Source organism: Mandrillus leucophaeus, unplaced genomic scaffold (genome assembly GCF_000951045.1).
Source record: "Mandrillus leucophaeus isolate KB7577 unplaced genomic scaffold, Mleu.le_1.0 Scaffold5, whole genome shotgun sequence".
Taxonomy (NCBI): domain Eukaryota; kingdom Metazoa; phylum Chordata; class Mammalia; order Primates; family Cercopithecidae; genus Mandrillus; species Mandrillus leucophaeus.
The window spans coordinates 5350668-5367099 of NW_012105364.1; the positions used below are offsets into that span (position 1 = coordinate 5350668).

General features: G+C 39.6%; 1 protein-coding gene across 2 annotated transcripts in view; it reads right to left on the reverse strand.

Moving 5' to 3' along the window:
- Nucleotides 1–16432, reverse strand: part of NRF1 (nuclear respiratory factor 1) — a 132478-nt gene that overhangs the window by 105698 nt on the left and 10348 nt on the right. The window contains exon 1 of one of the 2 annotated variants that reach the window (XM_011995877.1): nt 14447–14548. The exons of the other annotated variant lie outside the window; for it this stretch is intronic. The gene's annotated coding sequence lies outside the window, so the exon portion shown is untranslated. Of the gene's footprint in view, nt 1–14446; nt 14549–16432 lie in introns of those variants that run through there. 2 annotated transcript variants of the gene reach the window in all.

Consider the following 16432-nt stretch of genomic DNA (forward strand, 5'->3'; position numbering starts at 1 on the left):
GTAAAAAAAAAAGTGGTATACACGTACCACCTATTACTCAGTCTTAAAAAGGAAGAAAACGCTAATTAGAAAGAGGGGAGTTTCCTCAACCTGATAAAGAACAGCTACAAAAAACCTACTATTAACATCATACTTTATTGTGAAAAACTAGAAGCTTTCCCATTAAGATTACGAAGAAGGCTGGGTGCGGTGGTTCACACCTGTAATCCCAGCACTTTGGGAGGCCAAGGGAGGTGGATCACCTGAAGTAAGGAGTTTGGGACCAGCCTGGCCAACATGGAAAAACCCTGTCTGTACTAAAAATATAAAAATTAGCCAGGCGTGGTGGTACACATCTGTAATCCTAGCTACTTAGGAGGCTGAGGCAGGAGAATTGCTTGAACCTAGGAGGTAGAGGTTGCAGTGAGCTGAGATTATGCCACTACACTCCAGCCTGGGTGACACAGCAACGGCGGGACTCTGTCTCAAAAAAAAAGGTCAGGAAGAAGACAAGGAAATCACCTCTCACCACTTCTTTTTAACATTGTACTGGAAGTCCTAACCAATGCAATAAGATTTTTAAAAAAGAAATAAAGGGTACCCTGATTGGGAAGGAAGAAATAGAACTGTCTTTCTTCATAGATGACATGATTGTTGATGTAGAAAATCCAAAATAATCAATTAAAAAAACTCCTGGAACTAGTAAGTGATTACAGCAAGGTTGCAGGGACAAGGTTAATTGTTTTCCTATGTACTAGAAATGAATAAGTGGAATCTGAAATTAAATTAAAAACACAATACCATTTACATTTGTACCACCAAAAAGTGAAATACTGAGTAAGGTATAAATCTAACAAAATATGTACAAGATGTATATGAAAACAAATACAAAACTCTGATGAAAGTAATCAAATAAAAACTAAATAGAGATATTCCATGTTCATGGATAGAAAGACACAATACCGTCAAGATGTCAGTTCTTCCAACCTGATCTCTAGATTCAACATTGTCCCAATCAAAATCCCAGCAAGTTATTTTGTGGATATCAACAAACTGACACTAAAGTTTACATGGAGAGGCAAGAGACCCAGAACAGCCAAAAAAAATATTGAAAGAACAAAATCAGAAGACTGATACCACACAACTTTAAGACTTACCATAAACCTACAGTAATCAAGACAATCTGGTATTGGCGAAACAACAGAGAAATAGACCAATGTAACAGAAGGGAGAGTCCAGAAATAGACCCACATAAATACAGCCAGTTGATCTCTGAGAAAGGAGCAAAGGCAATACATTAGTTTGGCAAAATTAGTCTTTTCAATGAATGGTGCTGGAACAAGTGAACAATCACACACCAAAAAAAAAAAAAAAAAAAGAAATCTAGACACAGACCTTACACCCTTCACAAGAACTAATACAAAATGGATCATAAACCTAAATGTAAAATGCAAAACCATAAAAGTCCTATAAGATAACACAGGAGAAAATCTAGTTGACCTTGGGTATGGCAATGACTTTTAAGATACAATGCCAAAGGCACAATCCATAAAAGCAAAAAATCGATAAGCTGGACTCCATTAAAACAAGAAACTTTTGCCCTGTGAAAGACACTGCCAAAAGAATCAGAAGACAGGACATAGACAGCGAGGAAATGTTTGTAAAAGATGAATCAGAAGGATTGTTATCCAAAATAAGGAATTCTTAAAACTCAACAATAAGAAAATGAACCCGATTTAAAAAAGGGCAAAACACCTGAAGAGATCTCACCAAAGAAGAAACATAAATGGTAAATAAGCATATGAAAAGATGCTCAACATCATATGTCATGGGAGAATTACAAATTAAAACAATAAGATATCACTACGCATCTATTTAAATATCGAAAACTCGAAAGATTGACAATATCAAACGCTATTGAGGATGTGGAGCAACAGGAACTCTCATTCATTGCTGGTGGGAATGCAACATAGTACAGCCACTTTGGAAGACAGTGTGGCAGTCTGTTATAAAAGTAAACATACTCTTACCATACAATCCAGCAATTATACTCCTTTGTATTTACCCAAAGGAGATGAAAACTTACATTCACATAAAAACCTGCACATGGATGTTTATAATTTTATTCATAATTGCCCAACCTTGGAAGCACCAAAATGTCCTCCTGTAGGTGAATGGATAAACTGTGGTACATCCAGACAATAGAATATCATTCAGCACTAAAAAGAAATGAGCTTTCAAGCTATGAGAAAATGTAGAGGAAGCTTAAATGCATATTGCTAAGTGAAAAAAGCCAATATGAAAAGGCTACACACTTATGATTCCAATCACATAGCCTTCTGGAAAAGCAAAACTATGGGGATGGTAAAAAGATTAGAGGTTACCAAGGATTAGGGGGAAGGGAGGGATGAACAAGCAGAGCACCGAGGATTTTCAGGGCAGTGAAACTACTCTATATGATACAATAATGGTGGATATGAGTTATATATTTGTTCAAATACAAATACGTAAAATACCATGAAGGAACCCTAATGTAAACTATGGACTTTGGGTAACAACAATGTGTCAATGTGGGCTCAACAATTGGAACCAAATGTACCACTCTGGTGCAGGATGTTGATAGTGGGGGAGCTGTACAAGTGTAAGGGAGAGAAGTATAGGGGAATTATCTGTATCTTCCACTCAATTTTGCTGTAAACTTAAAACTGCTCCAAAAAATAGTCTTATTTAAAACCAGTTTTTTAAAAAAGGAAATTCTGACTCATGCTACAACATGGATCAACCTTGAGGATATTCTGCTCAGTGAAATGAGCCAGCCACAAAAAAGAACAAATACTGTATGATTCTACTTATATGAGGCACCTAGAGTAGTCAAATTCATAGAGACAGAAAGTAGACTAGTAGTTGTCAGGGGCTGGGAGAACAGAGTTTCAGTTCTGCAAGATAAAGACTTCCGGAGATTGGCTGCACAACAGTGTGAATGTACTTAACACTACTGAACCTTATGCCTAAAAATGATTATGATGGTAAATTTATTGTTATGTATATTTTACAACTAACTTTTAAAAATCACCCTATATACCAGTGTAATTTCTGTGCAAAGAAGTGACTAATCTAGCCAGGCGCAGTGGCTCACGCCTGTAATCCCAGCACTTTGGGAGGCCAAGGCAGGCAGATCACAAGGTCAGGAGATCAAGACCATCCTGGCTAGCACGGTGAAACCCCATCTCTACTAAAAAAATACAAAAAATTAGCTGGGCATGGTGGCGGGCGCCTGTAGTCCCAGCTACTCAGGAGGCTGAGGTAGGAGATTGGTGTGAACCCAGGAGGCGGAGGTTACAGTGAGCTGAGATGCACCACTGCATTCTAGCCTCGGCGACAGAGCAAAAAATAAACAAACAAATAAAAATAAATTTTAAAAAAAGAAGTGACTAATCTTACAGTAGAATAATACAACCAGCCTGTATTATCTTTATTAAAAATTTTGTATACTATTTGATGATTATTTTTAAAAATAAATTATTTTAAGAATAATAAACTCTTGAAAGTAAATTGCTGAGCCAAAAGGCATACATATTTCAAATTTTGATGTATATTAAAAAGCTGAGTGCTTTAGTTGTACAGTAACACTAATACAAAGGTACTCTACTTGTATTAATACAAACCCACACAAACATATACACACATTAAAAATTTGACTATCATGTAACAGTATATAGCACTACACATCTGGAGTTTACCAAAAAATGTCAACCATATAGATATAGAAATATGACCTCTATGGCTACATGTAAAAAGAACGTAATTATTTATGTAAAATTTTTATCTTATTTTGAAGCCTTTTTCCATCTTGAGATCTTTTGATTCTAAAATCCTTTGTTCATCTGAGTAACTGCTCTCTTAAACTAATCCTGCTATGCTTTATTCTTTAGGTGATTTGTTTCTATGTAAATAACCAAATTTTCAGTTTTCTGAGGTCTTTGAAAACATGGTAAAATATGAACATTTGGAAAATCTGGGTAAAGGGTACATAAGAATTCTTTGTACTATTCTTGCAACTTTTTCCAAAGTCTGATATTATGGCAAAGTTAGAAAAGAATGTTTAAGCTACCTCATAAGCTACCCTTCCATATCCTGTTTTATGTGAGTTTCAGAATATCCAAGGGAATATATCCTAGCCCCCGGATTTGTACTAATCTAAAACAATTTCACACACTAAGTCACACAATTAAATATATATGAGAGAAAGATACCATTAAAAATGCTATTTTTCCATCCATTTCACTGTTCTTCGAGACAAACTGCTTAGGGCATTTTAGAATTCTGAGTAGTTCAAAATTATTTTTAAATGATTTGGGATTAGATGGCACCTAACTGCTTTTCAAAGGGATTTGCAGGCTATGCACTTGGCATAATGGATTTCAATTCTTTGCTCCAGAATGCAGTTCACAGCATGAATCAATAGGGCTGTCTGCTTTGCAGGCTTGCCATTTCTGCCTAGAGCCTCATCTCTTTCCACCTCTTTCCCTATCCCATTCTTTGGCCTCTCTAACCAATTTTTTTTTTTTTTTTTGAGACAGAGTCTCACTCTGTTGCCCAGGCTGGAGGGCAGTGGTGTGATCTTGGCTCACTGCAACCTCCGCCTCCTGGGCAGAATTCAAGCAATTCTCATGCCTCAGCCTCCCAAGTAACTAAGATTACAGGTGCAGCACCAAGCCCAGCTGATTTTTGTATTTTTAGCAGAGACGGGGTTTTACCATATTGGCCAGGCTGGTCTCGAACTCCTGACCTCAGGTGATCCACCTACCTCAGTCTCCCAAAGTGCTAGGATTACAGGCATGAGCCACCGCCCGGCCTCTCTAACCATTTTTATTCAGTACACTCTGTGAAAAGCAAAGGCAAAGGTATTTCTGACTTCTTTTAACTAGAATGGGATACTTATGAATGATACAATGTTTCCATAAAATCAGAAAGGAAGCAGGCTGGTTAATGCCAGATATGACTGATATGTCATATGACATATCGCTGGACATCATCAGACCCCACTCTCCCAAATCAATTTAGTGAAGCATTTTAGCATTCCTCCATGAGGAGTTAGATTCCCTGGATAGCTAAAGTGATGCGAACTGTCAATAGGTAAAAACATATTAAATATTCTCCATTTTATAAAATAGCACAGTCTATCACCAAGACATCCAGAACCCCTGGACAAGTTACTTAACCTCTAAGCTACAATTCTATCTTTTTTTTTTTTTTTTTTTTTAATGAAAAAAAAATGACTACCTATTCTCAAAAGGATGATATGAGAATTAAATGAGATAATCCAGATAAAGTCAGGAACACAGTGCCCAGCAATAAGTGCCTGACATTAATTATGATGATGATGCCAGAATCTCTGTGTCTTCCTGATCCTATCCTTCTTGACTCATTCCTTGACTAGTCTCACAAACACTGGGCCTCAATTTCTTCATTTCTAAATTAGACAGTCATCTCTGAGGACAGTTTTCTTAACTGTGTGTAAGAGACTGAATCAGGCATCTAAAAAAGCCCTATGTTAATTCCAGCAACTGAAATACTGTTCTCCTAGACATAAAATAAGGAAACTATAGGAAACCAAGGCCCCTAGCATAATTTCACAACAGTGCACAAAATGAAGAGGCAGCAGATGGACCTGAGAGTGATTCCTCTGAACTGATATAAAAAGTAAGATGAAAGCGCTGGCAACACATAATGACCTGTGACTCAACACCACATTCAAATAAAACAGCATATATATCACCCAGAGCCAGTGGTGTTCAGCAGATTAGTTTAATACTTCATTAAAAAAAAAAAAAAGAAAAAAGAAAAAAAATTCCCCCAAACAATAATTTAACATGGTAACAATTTTACTAAAACCTTTCTTACCCTGCATCATTACCTGGGGTGCAATATATCCTTCATCTAAAGATCCTTCCTGGCCAGACACAGCGGCTCACACTCGTAATCCTAGCACTTTGGGAGGCCGAGGTGGGAGGATCACTTACATCCAGGAGTTCGAGACAAGCCTGAGCAACGTAGGGAGACCCCGTCTCTACAAAAGATGAAAAATTAGCTGGGCATGATGGCACGTGCCTATAGCCCAGCTACTCAGGAGGCTAAGGCAAGAGGATTGCTTGAGCCTGGAAGGACAAGGCTTCAGTAAGCCAAGATCACACCACTGCACTCCTGTGTGAGTGACAGAGTGAGACCCTCTCTCTTAAAAAAAAATTAAATTAAGAAGTCCTTCTTTATTATATAAACTACAAGAGGTTGGGGTAGGGGTAATCTGGTACAGAGGAGTTCCTACTTTTGTCCCTCTAGGCCAGTATGGGTGGGTTAGTGGAAGAAAACAGAAAAAGATTGTCTTGGTCCAGAGCACCCTGGTACTTGTAGTCAATAATACCTAAGGAGCTACTGGAATTGAAGGAAATGTCCAAGGGAGTTAAATTTAGTCTAATCCACACATAATAGATGAGATTAAGTGTAGAGTATTTTAAAAATCAAAGCAGAAAGAGCAGGCCAGGAAATCTAATCAAAGTGTAACTAAATGTAAAAGAAAGCATTAGTCTAATCAATAGCATTATCATATCAAAAGAAAAACCACAAGAACTGCCTAAGGGAAAATCTGATACCTAGCCTCCGTCTACAGTCCAAATGCAGGGGCAAAAAAAAACCTAGGCAGGCTCGACTTACATTCTTGGACATATCCAGAATATAAACTGCATAACTAGGATAGAAATTTTACCCTTTTTCAAGAAGCCTAAAGTCAACTATAGGGTTTGCTTCTCCAGGGGACACTAAGGTAATGGATGGAAATCTCACCACAGCAGTAAAAATTAAAAACAATTCCACAGCTCAAGTCAGAGTGAAAATAGAAGCAAAGTAAAATGTGCCTTAATTCTGAGTAAAAATTGAACATAAGAAAAGAAGAATCCATTTGACCCAGGATAATTCTCTTTCAAAGAGTGTATGAGTGATGATATCAGACATGGAGAGAAAAAAAATATCCTCCCACATCACTGGGCTGGCTCCACAGTTGAAAAAAAAAAAAAAAATGAAGCTATAGTTGTATATGTAGTCCCATCTCCAGACTCCAACTACAGACCAAAATACAGAAAATGAAATACAATACAAAACAAAAGGTAAAAGTTATGAACCATGACAATGAAAAAGCAAAGATAAGGCTGACAGAAATTTGGAGGCAGGAGAGGGGCAGAGAGGTGAAAGAATGACTAGAATATTAATATCCTATTCCTTACATGGTGATGGAGTCAGGAGACACTATCAGGAGGAGATGGAAATGGTATTACAATGTAACTATCAACAGCAGAAGCGAAAGAAAAAGTGCCAAAAAAATAAGTACCTTATATTCCATAAAAGAAAGTCAAGCCAGCGCGGTGGCTCACGCCTGTTATCCTAGCACTTTGGGAGGCCGAGGCAGGCAGGGCGGATCGCAAGGTCAGGAGGTAGAGACCATCCTGGCTAACACCGTGAAACCCCGTCTCTACTGAAATACAAAAAAATTAGCTGGGCGTGGTGGTGGGCGCCTATAGTCCCAGCTACTCGGGTGGCTGAGGCAGGGGAAAGGCGTGAACCCGGGAGGTGGAGCTTGCAGTGAGTCGAGATTAAGTCACTGCACTCCAGCCTGGACTACAGAGCGAGACTCCGTCTCAAAAAAAAAAAAAAAAAAAAAAAAAGAAAGAAAGTCAATAATGCCCATTTGATAAATCAAGAAATAGTGGTATAGACATATTATTTAGAGTTATGGAGGCATTACTATTTGATGATACCATAAACAAAACAAACTATAAACAAAAAACAGTTAATTGTCTCTGAAAAGTGGGACTCGGGATAGGGAAAGAATGGCAAAAGACTATTGATTTTTATTGTAAGTCCTTCTATTTGATCTTTTATTATATGAATGTATTACTTTGACTTTTAACAAAATGAACTTTAAAAACAAATAGCTATGATATAGTAGTCTTCCAAATTCATCCTTTCGAAAATTAAAATTATGGCCAGGCGGGGTGGCTCAAGCCTGTAATCCCAGCACTTTGGGAGGCCGAGACGGGCAGATCACGGGGTCAGGAGATCGAGACCATCCTGGCTAACATAGCGAAACCCCGTCTCTGCTAAAAAATACAAAAAACTAGCCGGCCGCGGTGGCGGGTGCCTGTAGTCCCAGCTACTCGGGAGGCTGAGGCAGGAGAATGGCGTGAACCTGGGAGGCGGAGCTTGCAGTGAGCTGAGATCCGGCCACTGCACTCCAGCCTGGGCGACACAGCGAGACTCCGTCTCAAAAAAAAAAGAAAATTAAAATTAAATGACATGCTAGAGCAAACTGTCACTAGATAAAGCTCCTTTCTTACGTTAAGAACTGAGAACAGCACAGTTCAAGTTTAGAAGTAGCCTTGCCTTGGGTAAGACTAACTTCTAATTTGGGGCATCTAAAACTAACAAAATTGTATGACTAATCAAATATTTTTCATACCAACAGGTTAACTTTGTAAATATTCCTTAATATTAATAACACAATAATCCAGTTAACTTTAATAATCCAGTTAACTTAATAACACAATAATCCAGTTAATGTTTTTATATAACGTTTAAGAAAAACAAGCTTTAGGGCGGGCGTGGTGGCTCATGTCTGTAATCCCAGCACTTTGGGAGGCCAAGGCTGGGGGATCACGAGGTCTGAAGTTCGAGACCAGCCTGGTTAACCCTAGCTCTACTAAAAATACAATTAGCCAGGCGTGGTGCCGCTTGCCTTTAATTCCAGCTACTCAGGAGGCTGAGGCAGGAGAATCGCTTGAACCTGGGAGGTGGAGGTTGCAGTGAGCCACTCCAGCCTAGGCAACACAGCAAGGCTCCATCTCAAAAAAAAAAAGAAAAAGAAAAAAAAAGCTTTACCACACAACTTCATAATGACTTAGGGATGAGTAGATGATTTTATGAAAATACTGTAAGCGCCGGGCGTGGTGGCTCGCGCCTGTAATCCCGAGAGGCCGAGGTGGGCAGATCATGAGGTCTGGAGTCAGCTGGGCCAACATGGTGAAACCCCATCTCTACTAAAGATACAAAAAATTAGCTGGGCATGGTGGCACATGACTGTAATCCCAGCTACTTGGGAGGCTGAGGCAGAAGAATCGCTTTAACCTGGGAGGTGGAGGTTGCAGTGAGCCGAGATCGCGCCACTGTACTCCAGCCTGGGCGACAGGGCGAGACTCCGTCTCAAAAGAAAAAACCAAAATACCGTAAGCTCACTGAAGTCAGGGCTTGGGTCCATAAAGTCTCTATGAATAGATCTATCATAATGTGCTCTTTAATAAATGATTGTGGGTAATCAGCTGCACATTTTAATTACTAAAGCTACACCCAGGCAGTTACAGTTTCTGTAATTCTCCTATAAGGCTGTGCTGGCTGTTTCTCTCTCTCTCTCTCTCTCTCTCACTTCCAAGCCCTGTCTTCTATTCTTGTCCAAGTTGTACTATTCCTCTGGGGCTGAGCTTGCCAACCATGTTTTCCAGACTTTCCTGCCAGTATCCTGTTAGGTTTTGCCTAGGGAGACTGGAAGGGAAGAAGGGATTTCTTTGCTGTTTTCATTGCTATAATATCAGCATTGATCAAGCAAGAGGAGGAGTGTTGCACCTCCCAACTCCAGCTGTGCCCCTTCTCTCCTGGTGGTTGAGTACCAGCTGAATGGCATTCCACTCGGAGATCAGATTACCAGCTGCAGGAGGACCTCTCTGAGCTTCCAGGTTCTTCTCTTCTGTTCCCCCAAACCCAGGGGTGGTAGTGCTTCCTATATGGATTACCTCAGTGTCTTTTGTGCTCTTTCATCTTGTAACACCTGTGCACCCAATTTCCAGAATTAAATTCTCTAAAATGCTACACATGGTTTTCTAGGCCCCGATTAATACAAAAAGAAGAAAACACATACCTGCATCAAAAATTACTCATACAGTGCTGGTAAGCAGCAATCTGGGCTTTTCATACCCTCAATAAAGAAGTGATGTAAAAAATGGAGCCCATTTTTACAAGATTACAATTAGAGTTTCTGCTTTCAGACACTGATGAATCTCAAATTTAACAAATCATTAAAAAGATGCTAAGTTATAGAGTGTAAAATGTCTCAGAGGCCTGGCACAGTGGCTCACGCCTGTAATCCTAGCACCTTGGGAGGCAGGTGGATCACGTGAGGTCAGAAGTTCAAGACCAACCTGGCCAACATGGTGAAACCCTGTCTCTACCAAAAATACAAAAATTAACTGGGCGTGGTGGCGCACGCCTGTAGTCCCAGCTACTCCGGAGGCTGAGGCAGGAGAATCGTTTGAACCTGGGAGGCAGAGGCTGCAGTGAGCCGAGATGATGCCACTGCACTCCAGCCTAGGTGACAAAGTGAAACTGTATCTCAGAATAAATAAATACATAAAAATAAAATGCTTCATACACACAGAAATGGGACACTTAGAAGTGAGAAGGGAGCATAGACAGGAAAGTGGGTGACATCAACACAAACTTATGTTTGTGAGTCTATCTCACCTACTCTTTAAGTCTAACATTCCTGCAAACCTCAAAATCAACATCATAGTACTATATTGTCTCTTTATAGAAATAACATTGACAAACAGAAAATGATTCGTCATATTACTCGATGACTAGATCAGGTTTTTGGAAACCAAAGAAAATGTGGTAGCAATGGTACCTTTGACCTTTATCTACCATTCTAACTCCCTAGCGGACTGCACAGACCTACTGAAAATCAATGGTGGGTAATGGATATCATTTCCAGCATGGGAAAGAGCGATTTAGAGTTACCATTCTTTTTTCTTATTATACAACTGGACTCGGCATGTACAAGTGTCTAGAGAGTCTCCTCTCCATTCTACCTCATGCCTCCTTAAACACATCCTCACTTCTCCAGCAGGGTGGTACAGACTATGGAACCAGAATACTGCATTCCATTTCCTGCTCTGCCCCTTACTAGCAACCTGGAGAAGTTTCATTTGACTTTTTCTATGTCTTAGTTGTATCATCTGTCAAATGAAGGAAAACAACAGAATCTACTTCATAGAATTACTGGGGACAAAATGAGTTACTATTTGAAAAAGGGCTTAAGGGGACATGGTATATAGTGAGTGCTATGTAAGTGTAACTTATTATTCCACGTACAAAGACAACGGGGACAGCAAGAGATGTTGAAGGGACAGTTACATTATTATTATTATTATTTTACACTGGGTGAAATAATGTTTACAGATCACATTAGGAATTTTGACCATACAAATACCTCTATCATAGAGTTCTTAATCATTTTTGAATCATAAACTCTCTTGGGGATGGGTGAAAGCTACAGAGCTCCTCCCCAGAAAAATGCATACACATACAGAATTTTCCAAAATATTACAATCTTCTTCAATTCAAATCACTAGACTATGTATTGCTAGAACACTAGAGGGTGCCACAACCCAAGGAAAAAATGTAAAGAAAGTACAGGGAATTTTGGCTTGCTGGAACATCTTTCCATAGAGAAGAGTTAAATGAATGTACTTCAAATGCTTTAAAATATGTCAACTCTTTTATAGGTGCTGGATTAGCACTGTCCAGTAGAATTTTCTGCAATGATGGAAATATTCTTAATGTGTGCTGTCCAAAACTATAGCTGCTTATGTAGACTACTGACCACATGAGATCCTAAGGAATTAAGTGTTTAATTTTAATTAATATTAAATGGCCATATGTGGCTTGTGGCTACTATACTGAACAGTGCAGTTCTACGTTCTAAAAAGTTTTGACTTGCTGCTTACCACAGGCCATTATCTAACAGTGTGAAGGTAATTTCTAATAGAGTGGGTTCATATAATTATTTAGGCCAATTTGTCCCTTGTGATAATCCAGCACTATAGAGATAGAAATAAAGATTGTCAGCGTTTTGCCCTTGCCCTACAGACATTCACAGTCAAAAGTAGGCTGTTTATTTTACTTATTATAGACGACCCTACCTACCTAATTTCCTGTTTCTTTACTGAAAGATCTCTGTAAGCCCCTGGGATATAAGAGCTTAAAATATATATATAAATGTATACTGAAAGACTGAACTAATACAGTTAAGTAAGTAGGCTTTTGCCATTTAAAAAACAAATCCTATTCTAGTGATATTTGCTAACGGTTAAGGGAGCACAGAGAAGACAAAACTGCAAGGACATGGGGCAGGCATCCTGATGGAAAAGACAGTCTACAGTCAGAAGCTTGTCAGTCTCCATAATGAAAAAAAGGGTACCGCAGGCAGCAGCAGCAGCTTGTGAAAGCACATGGCACAGCAAGGGGACATCAATGAACACCCAGACAGCAGATTCAGGGGGAGTCTGGGGACCAAAGGAACACAGCTCTCAACTGCCTCCACACCAAATTCTTTCTTTCCACTGCAATTTAGTCTACTAAAAATAAATCTAATGCTGACCCACCTGTCAAAATGAAAGCAGTCTATCCACACTGTGTAACACCTTACAGCTTACAACCCCGTGTCTGGCACAGTGCCTGAATGAAGTAGGTGCCTAGTGAAGGTTGGTGACAACAATAAAAAAGCATTAGAGAGTGCATTCTCAAATATGTAGACGCTTACCAGCAGCTACAAATATCAATAAAAAGCAGGTGAGTTGTTGAAGCTATCCCTGGTTTAGAAAGATAGTGAATAGGAAGTTTGGTCTACCCAAGCATTTGCAACTGGGTCAGAATGCAGCTGGCATGGCTCTTTTTGTAGAATAATTGTTTGTCCACAGCTGCTACCAAATTACCAAAAATTAAATAAGTAGTTGCCATGTGTGATAGCAGGATTACAGGCTGCTTCAATTTCCATTATGGAAAAATAACGTAAATTGCCACAAGTCCCGCCCCCCAGTCTCAAATAAGCACAAAGGACACTTTTATTCAGATCCTGCATACTGTGAAACAGCATTGTTGCCTGGCTGCTTCAGTGGAGGGTTCAATTCTGCTGGATCTGTCACTGCACAACCAACATCCAGTTAAAGCTATTTCCTAGCTTCTGTAGGACAGCTCAATTCATGATTTTTCTTCTGAAATAACTGAACTAAGGATTTGTTTCTGGATTAAATTATGAAAGTATTTAAGTGCCAATACCACAGACCTAGGAATCTCTGCTATTCAATCATTCTCTCCTTCATTCAACAAATATTTACTGAATTCTTATCAGGTACTCGCACATTATTGTAGCATGTGTATTCCAAGAAAACATGTGACTGGCAATTCTAATTTTGTATCTCTAAGTTTAAAAAGTGTATTCTCAGCCTGGATGAAATGGTGAAACCCCACCTCTACTAAAAATACAAAAACCAGCTGCGTGTGGTAGTACATGCCTGTAGCCCAGCTACCTGGGAGGCTGAGGTGGGAGGATGGATTGAGCCTAGGAGGCAGAAGTTGCAGTGACTTGAGATTGCATCACTGTACTCCAGCCTGGAAAACACTGAGACCTTATCTCATTAAAAAAAAAAAAAAAGGTTTTAAAAAAATGTATTCTTTTAGACATGACTTGTGTTCTTTGGGAGTAATAGAGAAAATACAGGGGCATTAAAAATAAACATAAATCACTGTAACCTGAGATAGCCACATTACCAAGTTAACAATTTTATGTATATGCTTCCAGCATTTTCCCTGCTAGCTTCTTATATGGTTGGTTTTGTTTCATTGTTTTTAAACAAAAATGAGCCTATATTGTATATACTGTATTACAAATATTTTTTCACTTAATATAAATTAAAATATTCCATATTATTAACATTTTTGTATCATTTTTTAAACGTCTACAGAGCATTCCCTATAAGAACATAAAGTAGTTTAGTTTACTAATCCTCTGAAGTCATTTAGGTTATTTCCAATTTTTCACTATTATAAATAGCACTGTTATGATAACTGTAGTATTCAATAAATATCTCTTGAATAAATGAGTAAATAAATGGTTTAATAAGCTGAGTCTTGGCCGGGCGCGGTAGCTCACATCTGTAATCACAGCACTTTCGGAGGCTGCGGCGGGCGGATCACTTGAGGTCAGGAGTTCGAGACCAGCCTGGCCATCTGGGTGAAACCCCGTCTCTACTAAAAAAAGTACAAAAAATTAGCTGGCATGGTGGCGAGTGCCTGTAATCCCAGCTACTAGGGAGGCTGAGGCAAGAGAATTGCTTGAACCTGGGAGGCGGAGGTTGCAGTGAGCCGAGGTTGTGCCACTGCACTCCAGCCTAGGCGACAGAATGAGGCTCTGTCTCAAAAAATAAAATAAGCTAGGCAGGGCACAGTGGCTCACGCCTGTAATCCCAGCACTTTGGGAGGCCGAGGCGGGTGGATCACGAGGTCAGGAGATTGAGACCAGCCTGGCTAACATGGTGAAACCCTATCTCTACGAAAAATACAAAAAATGAGCCGGGCGCGGGGCACACGCCTGTAGTCCCAGCTACTCTGGAGGCTGAGGCAGGAGAATCGCTTGAACCTGGGAGGTGGAAGTTGCAGTGAGCCGAGATCACTCCAGCCACTGCACTCCAGCCTGGGCGACAAAGCGAGACTCCATTTCAAAAAAATAAATAAAAATAAATAAAATAAACTGAGTCTTTAAGCACATACCAAATTACTTCCTTAGCTTTTAAAAGACAAACATTTTGAGCAATCATACACTTATGATTCTGCATATGTTCATAGCAGGCAGAGAAAGCAAATGCAGTAAAAACAGCAATCTAAATATAAAGGAAAGCACACAATACTTGGTGGTGAATGGAAGACAGAATAAAAATATTAACCTTCTATAACCTAGACAATATGTAAGTTGAGTACTGGTGTCAGCAGGTAGAATATAAAAAGAGGAACGTGAAGGGGGTACTTATAATCCCATTTTCCAAAATGGCAAGTTAAGAGGCCCTACAGGAAGTTGATGGATCAAAAAATTAAAGTTTATCATTTAAAATTATAGATGATTAATACATGACTTTCAAAGTAATATAAATATAAAATAATGACGGGGTAAAAAAGTGAGTTAAATTCTCATTTTTCACATCAAAAAATTCACAGATAACGTCTAAAGTTGATAAATCAAGGAACAAAAGTCTAAATGTATTATTTAGCCTTATGGAAGTAACCACAAGGGAAGCAAAAAACAGAAATAGTGAAATAGTTTTTAAAGGCTGTCTCTGCATAGTAGGACTGGATGGCCAAGAAAAAGGAAGAGGCAGGAGGCTTATGGTTTACTTATCATAAGGTCTCCATGGCTCTGTGATTTGTTAGGATGTACAAATAACACCCTGATAAAGATTGGCTGAAAAGTCTGGAACTGTTTACTTTGGTTTCCCAAATGATATAATCTTACCTTGATAACTGGTCAAATCCAGCTGTCCACAGAGCATTCCTTTAACCAGAGGCAAACCTAAAATGCTTAAGACTTTGGAGACTATCTAGTTTGATGTTCTCATTTTCCAAATTGTGACCAAGAAAGACCCAGTGAGTTACCCAAAGTCACATCTCTAATTGCTGGCAAATCCAAAACTTGAACCCCTATCTCCTGCTTCTCAATCAAGTGTTCCAGCTGCTCCATCAGAGACCCACCCTTTGTACCCGAGCACAGTCTCCCATCATTACTTGCTTGGGCTCCTTAACTGCTAATGTAAGCTATTATGTATTAATAGCTTAATAATTAAGCTATTAATTATTAATCTTCAAGCCAAAATTTGGGTTTTACTGGGGGTACAGCGAATTTGGGTTTTGTCTTTTATTTTATTTCATTTTATTTTTTTTGAGACAGAGTCTCACTCTGTTGCCCAGGCTGGAGTACAGTGGCACGACCTTGGCTCACTGCAACCTTCGCCTCTAGGGTTCAAGTGGTTCTCCTGCCTCAGCTTCCCAAGTAACTGGGATTACAGGGATGCATCACCACACCCAGCTGATTTTGTATTTTAGTAGAGACAGGGTTTCACCATGTTGGCCAGGGTGGTCTCGAACTCCCGACCTCAGGTGATCCACCCACCTCGGCCTCCCACAGTGCTGGGATTACAGGCATGAGCCACCGCGCCTGGCCAGGGTTTTGTCTTTTAAGAGGCAGGGTCTCACTCAGTCACCCAGGCTGGAGTGCAGTGGTGCAATCATGGCTCACTGCAGCCTTGACTTCCTGGGACCCTCCTGCCTCAGCCTCCCGAGTAGCTGGGACTACAGACGTGAGCCACCATGCCCAGCTAATTAAAAAAATTTTTTTGCAGGGACCAGGTCTCACTATGTTGCCAGGCTGGTCTTAAACTCCTGGGCTCATGCGATCCTCCTACCTTGGCCTAAAGTACTTGGATTATAGGCATGAACCAGAGCATCCAGCCTTGAATTTGTATTATAAAATGATATGTATGTTAAACTGATTTTTCAAACTATACCTGTGGCCACCCATCCTGGTCCC